Below are 5494 nucleotides of genomic sequence, written 5' to 3'. Positions count from 1 at the left end.
AATTTTTATTTTCGTGAAGTTAGTGTAATAATCTTTTCTATCATAGTTCCTAGGTTTGTATCATACCTTGAAAAAGGCCCTTCTCACTCCAAGAGTGTAAAAGTTTTCTTGTACTTTTGTGATTTTATTTTACACACTTGAACTTTTCTTTCATCAGAAATTTATTTCGGTATAAGAAATAAGGTTGAGATCAAACTTTTCTTCTCCAGCTAGAGACACAGTTTATCCCAACATCACTTCTTGAAAACCATGTCCTTTGTTCCACTGATTCAAAATGTCACGTTGACCTTGGGCTATATTTTCACCTAGATTTGGGTATGTTTCTGGAATCTGAAATCTGTCTCATTGCTGGATTCTCTAAAAGAACAGACCGAGGGAGGAGGGGTCCGGAAAGGTCTGTGGGAGCATGTGACAGTTCAGCAAATGCTAGCAGGTGGAGGAAACAGCACGTGGAAGGGCTCTGAGGCACGAAAAGCCTTGGTGTGCTGGAGGAACCAGAAGACAGAAGCCTGGCGTGGCTAGTCTTCAAGCCAAGAAGCAAGTGGTAGGAGATGAGGCTGGAGAGATGCAGAGGGGCCCGATTAGTCCTCATGGGCCGTGTGGAAGCTGTTGTATCTCCCCTGTGCGGTTGGGAGACTTTGAAGGGTCTTAAGCAGGGGAGTGACGAGATGTGGATGATACAGGCACTTAAAATCTCTCTTAAAAAAAAAAGGCTTAAGATGTTTGTTGAATGAATGAAGACACTAAGTGTAAGGTTCATTATGCAGGGCCTCTGGGGGATGGGGGAGAAGTGCCCGTCTTTCTTTACCCTTGGGGTTTCCAGCATAGCCTGCAGGCCCTCCGGCTAAAAGCAGTGAGACCAGCATATTAGCCAGTAATTAGCTTTTAATTAGAAAAACATGGCTCTGCCTCCACTAAGGGACAAATACCTTTAAAAATTGAATCACTTTAATTGAATAAATCTTTTACCAGATAGTTTTGAAATTTCTAGTCCTCTCATTAGAAGACCCATCGAGCAAAGCCATTTGAAATTGCTCGGTTAATACAGCCGTCATGGGAACACCATCTTGGACATATTGTTTTCCATCAGAAAGGGTAATCCAGCGCTTGGCCGAATAGTGCTCTTTCCCTGAAGGCTCCAGGCCTCCCTTGCAGGCGTGGAGCGATGCTTCTCAAAGTGGAGCCCTGGGCCAGCTGCGGCAGCCCATGGGAACTTGCTGGAGACGCGGAATCTCAAACTCACTCCAGACCTCTCGAATCAGAGTCTCTGGCACTGGGTCCAGGAAGTTTGTGTTTGAAGAAACTGCCCAGGCAGTCCCCAGGTCCGCTCAGGTCTATATTCAGAGCTCCGAAGGCCATCAGGAAGCACCGTCCCGTCAGCCTGGTGGACTGCAGGCCACAGGCGAGGCATTCTCGGGAGCACTGAGCGTGTGTGCCCTCTACAAACAGGCACGGAGCCAGTTCGGACGCCGGGCACTTCCTAGGGATCGGGAAGTCAAGGAGGTCTCCGTGCTCCAGGAACTTAGTCTGGAGGGCTGTTTTGTTTATTCGTGTTCTGCTTTTTTTTTTTTTTTTTTAAGATTTCATTTATTTATTTGACAGGCAGAGATCATAAGTAGGCAGAGAGGCAGGCAGAGAGAGAGAGAGGAGGAAGCAGGCTCCCCGCCGAGCAGAGAGCCCGATGCGGGGCTCGATCCCAGGACCCTGGGATCACGACCTGAGCCGAAGGCAGAGGCCTTAACCCACTGAGCCACCCAGGCGCCCCTCGTGTTCTGTTTTTAAGAGTGTGAATGGAATCATTTAAGAGGGAAGTCTAGGGTTCTAGGGAAGGGTCGAGAGGCACGCCTGAGGTGGGTATCTGCTGTTTCTCACTCTGCATCGGGTCTCACTTTGGGGGGACAACTTCTTATGCTTTGGGGGAACCACCTCCTTCCCATCCTCCGTATTTATGTTTCAGACAGAGCTGAGCCCATGCTGGGCCCACTCACAAGCCAGGTCACAGGATTGTGGTCGCAGTGGACACAGGGACTCAGACCCCTCCGGAGCCATGAGGCGCAGCCAGCCTTCAGTGGCTTTCTGGCACAGAGGCTTCTCTCCGCTGGATGTGAAGGTGAGTGGGTCTGAGGTCTAGAGCTGCCCCGACCCCCTGGTGACCTCGAGGGGGAGCCTGTCTGCGAACCAGACAGCTGTGGAGGAGAACAGAGAGAGCCAGGCTAAGCGATGGAGTCAGCCCAGCTCGGTGACATTGTTCAGGCCCTTGCAACCAAGCTGGGCCTGAAGTGGGCTCCCTCCCCTGGAGCTGTTGGCCTTGGGAAGTCAGCATGGACCGGGTTCTTAGCGCTTCAGCTAACAGAATACTGATCAATACGGGGACAGAATGGTCATACCGTGGCCTAGTATGTATTTCATGCGAAGCTGAACTACTAGTGTTAATCCTGGTACTTTAAAATCAAGTATTTAAAATTCATTTTTAAATAATCAGTGACACTAAAACCTTAATCCCTTTCAAATATAAACTATATATAAACATATTACAAGACATCAACTGAAAGCATTAATTAAGGTATGAACACAAAACAAACATTATTATTCTACTATCTCTCTGATGTGTGATATTACCCCCCACGAGCCTTGCTGCTTCCCCTCCATCCTTCTCTCCTGGTCCTGCTGAGCACTCCCTGCTGGTCTCATGGAGCCTGTGTGTGTGTGTGTGTGTGTGTGTGTGTGTGTCTATGTGGTTCAGGCTGCCCTCTGCTGCTAGCTGGCGCTGTCTCTCTTTGTTCTCTCGAAACCCTGCCTATACCTTTGTCAACAGTACCTTTATTAAACTCTTCTCAATTAGCTAGTTTGAGTATGCCATCTGTTTCCCCATACAGGTCTCAACCCCAAAGCCAAAGCACTCTCCCCCCAGGAGAGGGCTACCTGGTGCAGCATCTGGCCTGGCTGTGGTGGGGAGGGGGTCGTCGGGAAGTCTTTCTGGGGTAGGAGCTATGTGCGCTGCTTTGGGGGAACACATAGGAGTTTGCCAGGTAAATGGTGATGCAGCTCATCTCTCGAGACTGATTCTAGGACTCCCAGCCTCTGGGAAGCCTTCCTGATCTGGAGGAGTTGGAGGATGACACAGAAGACATTCCAGACAGAGCAGGACAGAAAGCCTAGGGAGATACGACAGGGCTGAGAGCTGCCAGTGTTTCTGCCAGCTCTGAACATAGGTCATAAGAATGAGTGGAAGTAAGGGGCACCTGGGTGGCTCAGTGGGTTAAGCATCTGCTTTTGGCTCAGGTCATGATCTCAGGGTCTCAGGATCTCAGCCCCATGTTGGGCTCCCTGCTCAGCGGGGATCTGCTTCTCCCTCTGTCCCTCCCCCTGCTTTTTTACTCTCTCTTAAATCAATAAATAAAATCTTTCTTTAGAAGATCTTCTAAAGAAAGATTTTATGTATTCATTTGACACAGAGAGAGCCCAAGCAAGGGGAGTGGCAGGCGGAAGGAGAGGGAGAACCTACCTGTTCTACTGTAGGTGTGGTTGTGTTGAAAACTGATAGGAATGGGCCCTCTTGATTGAAAAGCCGGACAGTGTGTGCAGAGCCTGAGCCTGGTCCTGGTTCCGGCAGACCCTAGTGATGGCTCATGGTGGGCCCCTTCTTTCGGGGCTGGTAGCTGAAAAGCATCTATTTAGACGATGTAGTGCAGAGAGCCTCTAGAACGGATTTGAAGGAATGGCAGGCTTTGCCTTATGTCCTGTGTTTGTTACCTCGTTCCCCGGACGAGCACAGAGTTTCTGCTGGGGACAGTCCGGTATCGAGACTTCTCTGTGTGTCTTAGGAGAGGCTGACAAGTAGACCAGCTTTCTGCGCCGTGTCATTTCCTCATCTCTGCCTTGCGCTTCCAGCCTCGCTCCGTGAGCCTTGACCCTGGTGACTTCCAGAGCCGTGGCTGCAGGTTTGCCGGCCCCTCTGGGGTGTCCCAGAAGCTGGCACTGGCTAGAACCAGCCTGAAGCCCTCTCCCCTTGCCAGCTCACATGCCACACGCCAGCCCGTCGAGCTTGTCCTAGCTCCTGAGGTTCCCATTTCTGATGTGGCAAATTCAGCCTTCCTTCTTTCCTCAACTCCATTTTGGGGCCTTCCTTGGCTGACTCTGGCCCTGCCGCAGCTCCTGAGTCCCTCCAGCCCGGGCGGTCCGCACATACTGCACGCCCACTAGGCTCACTGTGGCTCGGTGCTTGGGACGTGGAAGTTAAGGCCTCCTGTACCATAACAGAGACGTGGTCTTGCTGAGGGGCTGCGAGGGTGGACAGGCTCAGACGTGCCTGCTCTCAGGTCTGGTTCCCCAGTTTCACCAGTCCAGTTTGGGAAATGGGCGTACGCTTTGGGTGAGAGAGTTAGGTGCCTTTGAGAAGCGTTCTAGAACACTGAATCTGGAAAAGACCCGACGGATTTCCTGCAGGTACGAAAGTACCCCTTTTGTGGACGGGAAAACAGGTTGAGCGTATTTGACGCTCACAACTCATTTTTGGCAGAACTGGAGCCAGTTTTAGACTCTCATTTTGATGCTCTTTGCCCCGTATTGCATGGATGAGCAAATTTTTCTTTGGATTTAAGACATGTTTTGCTTTAAGAGGGATAGCTGTTTCTTGATGTCAGTCCTGAGCAGAGGAGCTAGTGGCAAAGAGCATCACATATGGCAAAGAACTGATGCGCCAGGTCGTGTGCTTGGTGCTCTTAGAAATATCCCAGGGAGATCCTGGGATTTTTCTGGGTCCACTTTAAAGACACGGAAAACTGAGGCTTGGGGAGGACAAACGAGTCTCTAAGTGACCACTCATAAAGAAAGGAGGAGAGCTGCACACAGTGGCTTTTTGTTTCTAAGGACTTCCTTTTTTTGCTTCTTTCAAACTGTGTATGTACAGGTGAGGGTGTGAGCATGTGTACATGTATGAGCAAGCATGTGTGTGTGTGTGTGTGTGTGTGTGTGTGCACGTGCGTGCACACAACACTTGCCCACATGCAGGTGGATAGAACAGGAGCCCTGGATGGTGTGGCGATGGTGGATGCCCGCGCCAGGGCCGCTTGAGGGAGAGGATGAGGATGCTGAATTTTGGAAATCCCAGGCTGGCCTTCCCATTCGAGCTGGTCCAAGCTGGTGTCTCAGGACTGATCTGAAAGGGCCGAGTGGCCAGACACCCAGGCAGTGACTAGCGAAACCTCTGACCTGAGATGGCCTGGAGCCGATGGCACCAAGGGTCCCTCCCAGCTCTGAGATATTCCCATGACTGTCACAAGGTAGCTGAGATGACCGGCGAGCCATGGGACTCTGCGTAGCTGCTGTGGGTTTAGCGTGTGCGGGCGCAAGGCCTCCCCAGTGTGTGTGTCTTCAGGAGTTGACAGGAGCTATTTGGCTGGGCCTCTGGCTCACAAAGGGCTTCAGATATGGGCTCTTGATATTATCCCCAAATGAGGTTACACACGCGGTCCAAGATATGCTGACAAGATGG

Source organism: Enhydra lutris, unplaced genomic scaffold, assembly GCF_002288905.1.
Source record: "Enhydra lutris kenyoni isolate GAN:26980312 unplaced genomic scaffold, ASM228890v2 scaffoldscaffold29, whole genome shotgun sequence".
In the NCBI taxonomy this organism is placed as follows: domain Eukaryota; kingdom Metazoa; phylum Chordata; class Mammalia; order Carnivora; family Mustelidae; genus Enhydra; species Enhydra lutris.
The sequence above is the reverse complement of the archived record's forward strand: the minus strand, read 5'-3'. Positions refer to the sequence as shown.